This window comes from Macrobrachium nipponense, chromosome 19 (assembly GCF_015104395.2).
Source record: "Macrobrachium nipponense isolate FS-2020 chromosome 19, ASM1510439v2, whole genome shotgun sequence".
Classification (NCBI taxonomy): Eukaryota; Metazoa; Arthropoda; class Malacostraca; order Decapoda; family Palaemonidae; genus Macrobrachium; species Macrobrachium nipponense.
Window position 1 is genome coordinate 65377881 of NC_061088.1, and position 15619 is coordinate 65393499.

At 37.8% G+C, this 15619-nt stretch overlaps 1 protein-coding gene across 1 annotated transcript in view; it reads right to left on the bottom strand.

The window, feature by feature from the left end:
• Nucleotides 1–15619, bottom strand: part of LOC135217703 (26S proteasome non-ATPase regulatory subunit 12-like) — a 431722-nt gene that overhangs the window by 362755 nt on the left and 53348 nt on the right. The window lies entirely within an intron of this gene.

Here is a 15619-nt window from a genome sequence, read left to right on the forward strand (position 1 = left end):
AAACAGCCCCACTTGGAAAGGTATCACCAAAACTTCCAAGCTCTTCAGCTAACTGCCTTCAGACTATCAAAAAACTCACAAGAGCTTGAGGGTTTTCGAAGGAGGCAGCTAGTGCAATTGCAAGAGCAAGGAGGTCTTCCACCATTAAGGTATACCAATCAAAGTGGGAGACTTTTAGAGGATGGTGCAGGGACAACTCTATTTCCTCTTCCAGTACCTCTGTGACTCAGATAGCAGATTTTCTGTTATACCTCAAGAAGAGACGTAACTTTTCTGCTTCTACTATCAAGGGTTATAGGAGCATGCTAGGAGCTGTCTTCAGGCATAGAAACCTGAATCTATCTGATAATAAGGATCTACAAGATCTTCTTAGATCCTTCGAGACAACTGAGGAAAGACTACAATCCTCACCATCTTGGAATTTGGACGTAGTCCTCAAGTTTCTCATGAGTGACAGGTTCGAACCTTTACAGGAAACATCTTTTAAGGACCTCACCATGAAAACTCTTCCTGATTAGTCTAGCACCAGCAAAGAGGGTCAGTGAAATCCATGCCTTTAGCAAAACTGTAGGTTTCAGACAGGGCAAAGCCATCTGCTCACTACAGTTGGGATTCCTAGCCAAGAACGAACGCCCCTCTCAACCCTGGCCCAAGTCATTCGAAATTCCAAACCTCTCGGATCTCACGGGTGAGGAAGCAGAGAGAGTTCTTTGTCCGGTAAGGTCTCTGAGACATTACTTGGAGAGAACGAGACAATTACGTGGCACTAAAGAAGGGCTTTGGTGCTCGGTCAAAAAGCCCTCTCTGCAAATGTCGAAGAATGCGCTATCCTTTTTTATAAGGCAATTAATTAGGGAAGCGCATTCAGCATGTACTGAAGCGGATATGAAGCTACTTAAAGTTAAGACTCACGAGGTTAAAGCCGTGGCAACCTCGGTATCATTTAAACAAAATAGATCCCTTCAGAATATCCTGGACACAACATTTTGAAGGAGCAAGTCAGTGTTTGCGTCGCACTATCTTACGCAAGTGCAAACTTTGTATGAGGACTGCTACACACTGGGTCCGTTTGTAGCAGCCCTTTCAGTAGTGGGAAAAGGGTCTACCCCTTAAAACCCATAATCCAATACTCTTTTTCTTACCTTGGGACTATTGAAAAGTTTATGGTTGTTTGTTTATCTAATCTGGGTCAGCCCTAGGAGAGCTGAAAATCAGCTTTCATCTGGTTAACCTACTTTCCTAATCTACAAGAGGAGCCTTGTAGCACGGTTGATTCCAATTGGGCACTGTACCATAACAAAAATAACCAGATTACTATTATGTTACCTAAACTGAAGTAAAAAAAAACCACAACCCATCTACTATAAGTGTCGGGTGCTCTGGGTACATTGTACCCTCTTGGCTTCCTAAACTTCAACCCTTCACTACAAGGTGAAGGTTTAGAATATAGGAGGGAATCCTATGCTTTCTTCTTCGAGGATTCCTAATGGTTCAAGGAGTGAAATGTACTCTTTCCCTTGATCTAGGGAATGACCTAGAGCTTCCCCTGCTACAAAAGGGCTGAGCACGTGTGGAAGAAGAAGGGTGTGAGCTAGGAGTGGTATCACATGAGCACTTGGTTGAATGAGAGAGAGAAGGTCGTGGGTTGACTAATTCTGAAATTCAGAAGCAACCTGAATCACTGTATCCTCGGGAAAAAGGTGTTAACTATCCAAAGGAGAGTAAAGAAGGGAGGACCTGTGTCCAAGATGCGCTTATGTTGGTGAAAGAACACCAGAGTTCTCTCTCTTTCAAAATGCCCAATGTAAAGAGAGAAGCCAATTCCTGGGAACCATTCTTGATACCTTTATCCAGGCAGGAAGTTACTCCTGAAAGGTACGTAAGAGTCCTCATCCAGCGCTGAACATAACTTGATTCTATGGCACAAAGCTCCAACAATCCAATCAAGGAAGCACACTACTTCGAACACACACAAAATATTCTTGATAAGATGGTCTAATTCTGATGCCGAAAGCATTATTTCTGGGATTGACCTGTGTCGCCCAGTAAAATGTTCCTATAGCACTCATTTCTAGGTATAAATAAATGCTAAATATACCAAAGAAAAAAGCCATATGGAATGCCAGAGTTACTACCTCTGGATCGATCACCCTCATGGGGTGTCGGTATAGCATCAGGGGCGAGTGGAAGCCACTGTCACAGATACTTTGCCAGTTAGATCTCTCCTCTCTCAAAATCCCCCGCCAGAGAGGTGCCGTTACAATGGCTACCTTCCGCTCGTCACTACTACCTCTGCCAAGAACCCTCATTCCTTTCATAGCACTCGCAACGTGAACCGCTTTAGTTTTCACTTGTTTATTTTGCTATTTTTTTTATTATAATGTCTTCTGATCTTCAAGAAGCATCTTCATCTAAGTTGAGTATATTATTTGTTGACTTTGAACGCGGTTAGGCAACAGTTTGCCCTTATTTGAGAAGTTTATTAGTTGAGGTGTTTGCATGGGAGCCATCATGTTTACATCAAGGTACCGCGTTACTCAGTCATCTCAACTTTTTATTTTGATACATATCTAATTTTCACCACTATTGCACATTACAGTAAGCATTACTGTTGTCATGAAAATTTTACCATTTCGCTCCTGATGTGTACCGATAGGCTTGTGTATCACTGTTGGAGCCATTACATTTTTTGGACTTATTTAGAGGGTTTCCCTAGTTAGTCATCCGTCCTTCATGAGCGATTTGGTTTCCTCACGAGAGTGCTGTTTTATTTTTCAAATCTACTTCATGCGTGAGTAGTGTGTTTGAGGCGGCCTAGGCTAGCTAGCCTAGTACTACGCCATTTATTTTGAAGGTAAAGGAAAGCCCTCATCCATTCGCTGTGCTCATGCATGTTGTGTATGTGGTATTATTTGTATTATCTTATTATTATATTTTATAGATATGCTAATTTTATTTTGATGAGGTTAGTTTGGAAGTCCTACACGAATATTACCAACCCTAGCTTACCTGACCAGATCGAGGCCTAGGTTTTGGAGGGTAGGCTAGGCGTTTGAGTATGCTACTCGCTACCCATAGTTGGTACTAGTCCTGGCTTACCTGACCAGACCAACATATTGGTTTTGGAGGGTGATCCATCACTAGAGAGTTCCTCTCTTGTTACGTAAATGTAGGTGCTAGGCCTGTCTTACCTGACCAGGTCGGTATGTTCGATTTTGGAGGGTTAGGCTAGGCTCGTAGTTGGGCTTGCCTTTATTCGTCGGTATTTCCAATAATTCCTTATCAATAAATTTTGTAAAGTATAGCCTTGGCCGTTACCTCCTTTAGGGTGTAAGTTGGCTTGCCGTCTTCCGCCCCTTTAGTAGTAGGCTACCTCACGGCTTCTCGGAGGGTGGTAATCACCTGACCGGTTGCTGTTGCCAGGCGATTACTAGTCTACCTTTCTCCTCCGGGCTCTTCCTTCCGTTCCGGACTCGTTCCGTCGGTGCTTCGTTAGCTCGCTGACCAAGTAATCCTACCGGTGAACAGCAGCTGGAGCGTCGAGCGCTGTTCCAGGGGATTAGTCGGAGGAGGTTAAGGATTAGTAGATTATGTAGTCTCTGGGCCTGTGTTTATTCTAGTGAGGTGTGGTCTACCATCACATGCGCCAGAATTTTATACGCCGGAGTTCTACGCACCGCTGTTCTCGCCACTCTGTTTTCTGTATTTCTCTGTTGTTATCGCTGCTTTTCCCACTCCGGTGGGGGCAGAACTAGGCTTAGGCAGGCAATGCGTTTCCAATTTACTTGGAATTGCTATCCTACTCCGGTGTGATCACACTCAGGCTTAGGTTTTACCTTGTTTCCCTGTTCTGTTCATATCAGGCCAACTCCGCCGGTCATAGCTATTGCAATACTGAGATTATGGATTCCGAAGCAGGCGGAGACAATCAGAGCTTTTATGTTATGTAAAATTATAATAGTTGATGTTTATGTTTAGCAAGTTTTAGTAGAACTAGTCTAAGTGTAAACACACCGCCGGAATTAACTCCGGCGGAACTATTTGAAGATACTCATGTACCAATTTTAACTTACAGATGGTATCCTGTCAGGAGTTGGGTTGCACAGCCGTCCTCCAACAACCGTGTGGTCATGAGGTCTGTCGATCTCACGCCAGTTGTGCTGTGGAGGTCGATAACCTCTTGGCATGGCACCCGGATGGCTGTGAAGTTTGCTACTCCTTGTTCGAGTATGTGACTGATAAGTCGGTAGGTACCATCCTCACCTTGGTAATGTTCTCTATTTTTATGATATATCCTTACATATATATTTGAAAATATGGCACATTCCACCACTGGAGGATCTGATTTCGTCCTCTCTTACAGACTCCTCAGGCGCTCAAAAACCTCTCTGCTCTTTCCCGGAGATCTGGAGTGCTGGGTGGGCGCTCCAGAAACGTTCAGTGGGCAAACTCGATCCGGAGTGTTCTTCCACTCAGTTTAGTGAACGACTACCCAGAATCCCGGATGCCATGGTGAAGGCAGAGTTTGAGTTCAGGTGTAAACTGAGTAGGTCGATCAACTCTATTACTACATCGGAGTTGATGGCTTCTGTCTACTCTGAGGAACCTCTATTCTGGGTTCTAACAAAGTCACTTTTGCAGACTTTTCAGTGTGACCTTTATGACTTTGTGGTTGCTAGGCAGAACTGCAGGAAGCATGTCCTTGCCGATGCTTCCATTAGACACGAGCCTAATAAGCTCATTAAAGCAGCAATCTGGGGACCTAACCTCTTTCCTGAAGACGTAGTTAACAGCGTCATCAGTGAGGCTGCTAGGGCTAATCAGAACCTTCGTGTCCGCTGGGGTCTTCCCTCCAAAAGGAAGTTCTATGAGACCTCCGGACCGCAGCCCAAAGGTAGGAAGAGGGTCAGGAAGTATCAGCCCTTCCAGGCCCCTCAGACACAGACGGTGATACAGGCAGTTCCCGTCTCCCAGATTGGTCAACCTTTGACCTCTAAGGCACGACGACAACAACAATTGGCGTTGCTGCAGAGTCAGCCAACTCAACAGTCCTCGAGTTCGGCTATTTTCGTGACGCCCCCGGCCTTCAACGCTTCGTTTGAAGCACAAGGGGCGTTTCGAGGCTATAACTGACATGCAAGGGGAAGCAGAGCAAGAGGTGCTTACCGGCACAGAGCTGGTTCCAGAGCTCCCTCCAGAGGCAGAGGAAGTAAGACCTCATCCAATCTATGAGCCTCTCCAGGTAGGCGGGAGACTGTACCTCTTCCGGAACCATTGGACCTTCAGTCCATGGGCCCACAGTATCGTATCAAAAGGTCTAGGGTGGAGATGGATAAAAGGGCCTCCTCCACCAGTCAGATTCCACCAAGTTCCAACGACAGACCTTCTAGACTATGCCAAAGACCTTCTTCAAAAGAAGGCAATAAAGAAAGTCAGACACCTGAAATTTCAAGGACGTTTGTTCACCGTGCCAAAGAAGGACACGGACAAACGAAGAGTGATTCTGGACTTGTCCCGTCTCAACTCATACATTCAATGCAACAAGTTCTGCATGCTAACCATCTCGCAGGTGCGGACCTTACTTCCCCGTGGGGTTGTCACCACCTCTATCGATCTTACAGACGCTTGTTATCATGTCCCGATAGTGAGAAACTTTTCTTCCTACCTAGGCTTCAAACTAGGAAGACAGGCTTACTCGTTCAGAGCGCCCAGAATATTCACCAGACTAGGAGAGACAGTAGTTCAGGAACTAAGAGCTCAGGGGGTTACACTAGTAGCTTACCTAAACGACTGGCTCATTTGGGCACCCAATGACAATGAATGTCGCAGTGCAACAGCCAAAGTAATAAAATTTCTAGAGTATCTGGAATTCCAGATAAAGAAGAAAAAGTCCCGTCTCATTCCGGCGTCTCGCTTTCAATGGCTAGGAATTTAATGGGATCTAACTGCACACAAACTATCTCTTCCGCCAACCAAGTGCAAAGAGATAGCGAAAGCTACGAGACAATTTCTCAAGAACAGATGGGATTCTCGTCGTACCCAAGAAAGTCTTGGGTTCACTTCAGTTTGCTTCAATAACAGACCTTGTGTTGAAAGCCAGACTGAAGGACATCAATCGGGTATGGCGGAGAAGAGCCAACAGCAGACTCGGAGACAAAATCTCCTTGATTCCGCTGATGCTATGGAAAACACTTCATCCATGGACGACAGTCAAGAGTCTTTCCAAGTCAGTACCGCTCCAATTTCCCCCGCCATCTCTAGTAGTCCATACGGACGCCTATCGGACTAGTCTTGGACAGTACAGTGATAGTTCACTGCCTAAACAGAGGAGGCTCCAAGTCGAGCCACATAAATCACATGATGATACACGTGATGATAGCAATTTTCTCGTTGGCAATGAAACATCATTGGCACCTGTCAGCTACTCACCCTGACAGGAGTATGGAATGTCATTGCGGATTCACTGTCCAGGACAACTCCGCTGGAATCGGAGTGGTCCTTGGATGCAAAGTCACTCAATTGGATTTGCCTACAAATGCTGGGCCTTCGGGTAGACCTAATCGCCACGGAGTCCAACCACAAAATTCCATGTTATGTGGCTCCCAATTTGGATCCTCTGGCTCACGCCAGAGATGCGATGTCCATAGACTGGAACAATTGGCAGAAGATTTACCTATTTCCGCCAATAAACCTTTTGATGAAAGTTCTACACAAACTCTCATCTTTCAAAGAGCGGATAGCAATGGTAGCACCCAACTGGCCGAAGAGCAATTGGTTTCCTCTTCTACTAGAGTTGAAACTTTGTCCCGGACGGATTCCCAACCCAAAGTTGACTCGGGTGGTACAAACTCAGACTGTGTCAGCTTCCTCAATAATTCTGAATGCCCTAACTTTATGGACTTCATGAAGTTTGCAGTACAGAAACATGCTAATATTGATCCGCTAAACACATTGTTCGTGGAATCAGACAAAAGAGAATCGACACTCCGGCAGTATGATTCGGCAGTGAGGAAGTTAGCCATCTTTCTAAAAGAATAAGATGTTCAGACAATGACTACGAATCTGCCAATTTCATTTTTTAGAACTCTGTTCGAAAAAGGCCTAGCTGCTAGTACCATTACTACGACTAAATCCGCCTTGAGGAAGATATTTCAGTCTGGCTTTAATATTGATTTAACAGATTCGTACTTCTCGTCTATCCCTAGAGCATGTGCTCGTCTGAGACCAGTAAACCGGCCTCATACGGTCTCCTGGTTTTTAAATGACGTACTCAAGTTAGCTTCAGATACCGATAATGAATCATGCTCATATATAACCCTTCTCAGGAAAATATTATTTCTACTGAGCCTGGCCTCAGGTGCCAGAATATCTGAACTGTCGGCTCTCTCTAGAGAACCAAATCATGTTGATTTCCTCCCGTCAGAAGTTCTGCTTTCTCCGGATCTGAAATTCTTGGCAAAGAATGAAGACCCTCAGAACAGATGGTCTCTGTGGAAGATTGTCCCTCTTCCACAGGACCCATCATTATGTCCAGTTATTACATTAAAATCTTATCTTGACAGAACTTCTAATAGGTCTTCAGGTCCTCTTTTTATTAGAGAGAATGGTGGAACCATTTCCTTGAAGGCCATCAGACAACAAATTCTTTATTTTATTAAACAAGCTAATCCGGATCCAGTTCCTCAGGTCCTTGATATCCGAGCAGTGGCTACCTCAGTTAATTATTTTCATCATATGAACTTCGATGATCTCAAAAAGTATACGGGTTGGAAATCTCTGACAGTATTTAAACGCCACTATCTAAAGTCTCTAGAGGCCCTTAAATATTCTGCAGTGGCTGCAGGGAACATTGTCTCCCCTGATACAGCCTAATTATGTATTTTGTAATATTGTATATTATTAATTATCATTGATTTTGCTATTAATTACCTTTTGGTACTCCCTCTCACCTACCTGCCTCGCATGTATTCCCTCCCTTTTTGCCTTTTTGTTACGGACTGGATTGCTTATCAACCCACTCCTGTACTTGTACATAGTTCATTATTTCATGTGTTATTATATTCATTACCTGTGCTGATTTTCCTGGTGATGGTATGAACTTGGTCATATATTTTATACGTTATTTACTCCTTGTATTTTGTTATCCTTGACTTGGATCATTAAAACAATGATTGTAAGAAAATTTTATTTTTCCTTTCATATAAGATTTTTTGTTTTACTCTCAATTTACCAAGCTTGTATGGCCAATTCTCTGTTACTATTTCACTGGGCAACACAGGTCAATCCCAGGAAAGGGATTTTAATAAAGGAAAAATCTATTTCTGGGTGAAGACCTGTGTCGCTCAGTAAACCCATCCCTCTCTTTTCCTTTCCCCACCCTTTAGCTGGCCCAAGCTTGGGTGCATATTTCAGGAATGAGGGTTCTTGGCAGAGGTACTAGTAGTGACGAGCGGAAGGTAGCCATTGTAACGGCACCTCTCTGGCGGGGGATTTTAAGAGAGGAGAGATCTAATTGGCAAAGTATCTGTGATAGTGGCTTCCACTCGCCCCTGATACTATACCGACACACCATGAGGGTGATCGATCCAGAGGTAGTAACTCTGGCATTCAATATGGCTTTTTTCTCTGGTATATTTAGCATTTATTTATACATAGAAATGAGTGCTATAGGAACATTTCACTGGGCGACACAGGTCTTAACCCAGAAATAGATTTTTCCTTTGTCAAAATCCCTTTTTTTGCTGAGTTGAACCTTCTTGCAGAGTCTATGAGTCCAGAAAAGTCTTCCAGGGTAGAGGCAGACACACCCAAAGAGAGAGCCTCCCTGGTCTCAAACAAAGTTGTCTCCTAGTCAAAAGACGTGAGTGGGAAATTAAAGTTACCTTTCCCTAAGAAATGGAAAGAACTAGATTAGGCAATTTAGACCAATCTACTTGATTATCACTCATATATGAAGAGACTGACGGAGTTGGAGCTACTGGTGAGGAGTCGGAGAAATTTGCTAGAAAATAGCAAAGAAGCGACTTGTAGGTCATAGGAGGATTCTTCCTATCTCTTTCTTCCTCTTCTTCTGCTGAAGAAACAGGAGACAAGGCTGTTTGCGGCTGGACAAGAGGAGCAGTATGCTTCATGAAGGCTAAAATGCTGTCCAGCTTACTTTGTATGGCTGCAATAGACGGATCCATGACAGCCGTACCTTGCGACACTGTAGGGAAATCAGCTCCAACATCTGTATTAGTTGGTTGCTGAACAACCACAATCTGATCTAGTGGCGCTGATGGGAGCTCAGGCGTCCCTGGGTGCTCAGCCACTCTTGGAGGCCGAGGCGCCAATTGGTTGCTCCAATGGTAGGTCTTGAACCAGCGAGCACTCTTGAAGAAGAGGTAAATCATGCGCCAGTGGGAGTTCCTGTGCCATTGGGTGCTCAGCCACTCGTGAAAGCTGAGGCAGCAATGGGTGCTCTTGCGTCTGTAGGTGCTCTTGCACCAATGGGAGCTCTTAAATTACTGAAGATGCAGAAGGCAGGGCCAAGTCCCTCTCCACTCAAGAGGGACACACAGACACTCAGGTGCTGTACACTTCTTATAGCTAGACTCTAATAGAGAGGAACCATCTGGAGTAGATCTGGTGCCAACAGACGCTCAGAACTTTTCCTGTATGCAGCCTCATCAGATGGACACCCCTCAGAGCTTGACCCACTCAATGAAAGACGAGACACCACCTTAGAGACTCCTTTCCAATGGTGCTTTGTGGCGACCTGGCATTTAACAAACGCCTGAGGGGGCGACTGCTCATGGGCAGACCCCACTGACCTCCTTTGGGCTACCAGTATGCCTCCACCCAGGTACTGGGGAGTTTGACAGGGACCTTTGCCTAAGAGAATCAGGGGATGAACAGCACCTCCTCCACTGCACAACACTACCCTATCAGAGGGTTAACATTGTTAACCCTAACACAACTGGCAATGGTACAGGAAGGAAGCAAAGGAGTAAGTGCTAAAATTAATGAGCTAGTAGCAGGAGTGAAAAAAAACAAATTGGAACAGTGTGTTATCTGACTAGGTACCTATGTTTTGATCCAAGCTCGGCAGGTATGCTATTGGTTTCAAGTACAGCCCTCTATAGGTCTGTTTGTTTGTATGGTGCAACAGGACCAACGGCTTTACGTGACTTCCAAACCACATCGAGAGTAAACTTCTATCACCAGAAATACACATCTCTAACACCTCAATGGAATGCCCGAGAATCGAACTCACGCCCACCGAGGTGGCAGGTTAAGACCATACCGATCACGGGCCAGACGCGCTAGCCCTCTATAGGGATGTTCTCTCTATCATGGGCTCTTGTATGTTTTCAATGAAAGTTGCTTCCTATAATTAATAATACGGTAATTCTATTCTTGCTTTTACTAGGATCTCAAAAGACCGTCCTTCGAAAAACCATCATAACTAATTCTCTCCTGCTACATTATACCCTTTTACTTAAACAATTCTGGTAAGAAATGCAATGCTTACATTATTACACTACTCTAACAAGAAGGTAGCTAATGCAGTGTTTACAGTATTACGCTACTTGCTTATCAACTCTGTAACATTTTATATTTGTTGCGTTACTCATTGTAATGATGATTTAATCAAAAGATGGCTACTGAAACATATTATCAAACAATATCTGGTCGGTAACAAGCGCAAACACCAGTCCAACAAACCAATGTTTACATATTATAATCCGACACTCGACAAAGAGTAGTTAACCAATAAACTGCAATTTTTGTTATAAATGCAAACTATTGATGTACTACTAAAGTAAAAAAACAACAAAACAAGGGGAAAAAATCATCCTGAAACTACTTCTGGCTGAAGCTATTCCAACTTCAGTTTGTATATGTACCGAAGTCTGGTAAATAACCAGCGAAAAATGAATAACTGCTGCAGACACCAGATGTTTACACCAGGCGTTGCAGAAATGGAATGAGCTAATCTGCTGTTTTGTTCCTAACCTTCTCACTATGGGCAAGATTGATGTCACCTACGCACTTTCAGCATCGCTACTGCTTAATTATTTGAATATATACTGCTGTGAAATAACAAACTATAGCTAATGTAATTACCAGGTAAGTTGCGTAATTAAAACTATTAAAATATTCGGGTCTAAAAATTTTTGAGAGGGTTTTTTGTGTTTGAACTATCAAAATAGGCAGTTCTAAGCATTTTTATTGGCGTTTCAAATATTTGTGGATTTTAGCGATTTGCCAGAGGGGCCCCTGCTTGTGGTACCTATCCTCCGTGAATCCAGGGGTTAAACACTAGTCTAGGGTACCTTTCCTCAAACCTAGTTTAGTGTCATAAAGTAGGTTGTACAAAGGGGATGCAAGAATTGTGATGGAACTAGTCATAGCAAATGACTGCTACAGATGGTGTCTAGCCCATTACCAGCAATTCCTATGCCAATTAGTGTGCATTTACATACTTTACATGTTGGCCATACTCAACCAATTATTCTGGAATAGTCGCCCACCTACTGAAAGTAATGAACATAACAGACCATACTGTTGGTTATTGTAAACTTTCCCAACTTGGAAAAGGATGCAACTGCATCATTAATCAGATAGTGGGTATTTAGACAGAGATTCCTATAAAGTACTACTGAACATTATTCTTTGAAGTTACATTGCAGTGTATAAATAGACCATACAATACAAGTACATTGTACAGTTGAATCTCTTAAAACAGGCATTCTGTGGTCTAGAAACTCCTGTGGTTCAGCTTGATTTTAATTCAGCTGCCATTAGTTAGCTCCGCAGCCACTAAGGATGCGTCACGTATTGTTTACAACTTCAAGGCAGCAAAAATTATGCCATATATCCTTTGTTTGTATAAAAAAAAAAAAAAAAAAAAAAAAAAAAAAAAAAAAAAAAAAAAAAAAAAAAAAAAAAAAAAAAAAAAAAAAAAAAAAAAAAAAAAAAAAAAAAAAAAAAAAAAAAAAAAAAAAAAAAAAAAAAAAAAAAAAAAAAAAAAAAAAAAAAAAAAAAAAAAAAAAAAAAAAAAGAAAATAGTTGTTAATGTAAATATGCCAAGTCAAATTTATATATATATATACATATATATACATATATATATACATATATATATATACACATATATATATATCACACATATATATATACATATATATACATATATATATATATATATATATATATATATATATATATATATATATATATATATATATATATATATATATACAATATATATATATATATTATACATATATATATATATACATATATACCATTATATATACATTATATATATTATATACATATATATATATACATATATATATAATATATATATATACATATATATATATATATAATATATTTACTATAAAAAAAATATATACATATAGTATTATATATATACATCAAATTATATATATATAATATACATATATATACATAATATACATACACTATATACAATATATATATATTAAAATATATATATATACATATATATATCTTATATATATATAATATATATATATATATATATATATATATATATATATATATATATATATGTATATATATATGTATATATATATGTATATATATGTATCGTATATATATATGTTTAGGTATATATGTATGTATATATATATGTATTTGTATATATAATGTATGTATATATATATGTATGTATTATATATGTATGTATATATATATGGATGGATATATGTATATAATAATGTATGTATATAGATAGATATATATATGTATATATATATAGATATATATGTAAATATATATATATATATTATATAGTATATATATATATGCATATATATATATGGTATATATATAGGATTATATATATGTATATAGATATATATATATATATTATATATATATATATATATATATATGTATATATATATATATACTATAGATATATATATAGAATAGATATTATATATATATATATATATATGTATATAATATATATATCTATATGATAGATAGATATTATATAGATATAAGATATATATGGATATATATATATACATATATATATATCTAGAGATATAATATATATATATATAGAGTATAAGAGATATATATATATAGATAAATATATATATATTATAGGTATATATATATAATAGATTGATAGATATACCATATATATATATATATATATATATATATATATATATATATATATATATATATATATATATAGATATATTTGTATATATATATATATATATTATATATATATAGATATATATATATATATATATATACTATATATTATATATATATATATATACCCTATATCATATATATATATATATACATGTATATAGATACTATTATATAACATATATATATATATATATACATATATATACCTATATACATAACCCATAATATATATATACATACCGTATACCATACTATATATACACCCATCCCCCCACATATACATATATATAATATATCATATCCATAGATATAGACACTATATATATATATACATATATATAATATATACATCATATATACATATATATATATACATATATATATATACATATATATATACATATACTATATATACATATATATAATATATATATATATACTATACATATAATATACATATATATATATATAATATATATACATACATATATATACATATATATATACATATATTATACATACATATATACATACATATATATACATATACATATATATATATACAATATATATATACATAATATATATACATATATATCACAATATATACATATAATATATATATACATATATATATATATACTATATATACATATATATATATATACAATATATATATATACATAAATATATACATATATATACAACTATATATATACATATATATATATACAATATATATATATATATATATATACATATATATATACATATACACACACATATATATATATATATATTCCATTTGAGAAAGCTCAACCAAGCCAAACCTATTAACTTTTAATCAAAACAATGAGACATTTGTCAAGCCCAAATTCCTTACTCTGTATGTGCTTTAGAGACAGTTTTGATAATTTCTTTTGTAACTGTGCATTTATCTATTCGATATGCCACCCATGATATTATATGATGCTAGAGGCAAGAAGTGCAAGCATAAATCTTTATCCATGCTAGAAAATCTTTATTTCATTAGCGAATAGTTTATTGCTCATTTTCCTCAATAGATGGCCCCGGTGTACTTTGTTTACATTTTGACGCCAACCGCGACTTTCAAATCCACATTAATCACCAAAAAATCATTCATTTTTTTCATCTCTTTATCCTCTACAACAGAAATACTTAGAAACTAATAGAGATAATTATGAAACTACAAAATTTCGTTTTTGAAAGTCACTGATCGTTTTTGAAAGTCACTGATAATGTGCAGTTTCTGAGAGGTTTAGTACTGTTGTTAGACTTACGATTGGGTAGGCTAACTCAGGAAGGTAGGCTAAATGTGTTAAAAGTACTATTTTAAATTTTACAGTATAAAGTTATAAAATGATGAAGTTAAAATATATCAGTATAAAGTTATAAATGATGAAGTTAAAATATATCAGTATAAAGTTATAAAATGATGAAGTTAAAATATATGAGTAATAAAATTATATAAAGCAGCGTCAGAACGTAGCTAGTAATAGGCTAAATCGGAAACTAGGCTATCTGTATGTGGAATTACCCAAAGGCTTAATTTTTTAGGGACGTATTCTATATTCCGGGATTTTCTGTGGTCCGGCAGTGGCCTAGTTCCAAGGTTTCCGGATTTAAGAAGTTGGACTGTACTGGTGACAGGTTGTAAAACAGTACCTCAATCTTAACTCATTTTGACAATCGAGCATCCAGGACTTTAGGCCAATAGTAAGTTTTTGGTTGGTGTCATCTAATAATAATTTCCATTTGTTTTTTTTTAAGCAGACTTTTAAAAGTTCTTTTTGTAAAAATGCATAGTGGCCCACCAGGTTATCTCATTTTTCAGAGGCTGGTCTTTTGATATGGCAAAATCTGGAATGTATCAAAGACCCTAAAAGTCATTCCATTTAATTTCTAGTCTAAATTAACTTTTGCATTACACTAGAGGTTTTATTTACAAAATGTATATCTTTCTAATTAATTAAACTTTTTAACCATATAATTGATAACTTTCAACAACATATAAACAGAAATCTTTATTTTGTGATAAGATAGCTGGGAGGCTATTGCTTGTTACTGATTGTCAAGCAGACATGCAAAATACCAGAAAAAGCAAGTGCTGGGCAACGTAGGTGTTGCTTATCATCATACTACAAGTTATGTATCTGATTTTTAATAAGCGATAGCACCAACTTTGTAATTGTACACACAAAAATAGGAAGGTTTGTAATTATTAAAAAAAATTTTCCTTTGTCATTGTTTTAACAATGTAACCACAGAACAAATATCTACACCTGCCAGTGGATACTCTTTACCTAGGTAGTGTTGTGGCTTTTCATTAATAAAAAAAAAAAAAAATTGTATTGGGACTCTTCATTAACAAATAGAACTGTGC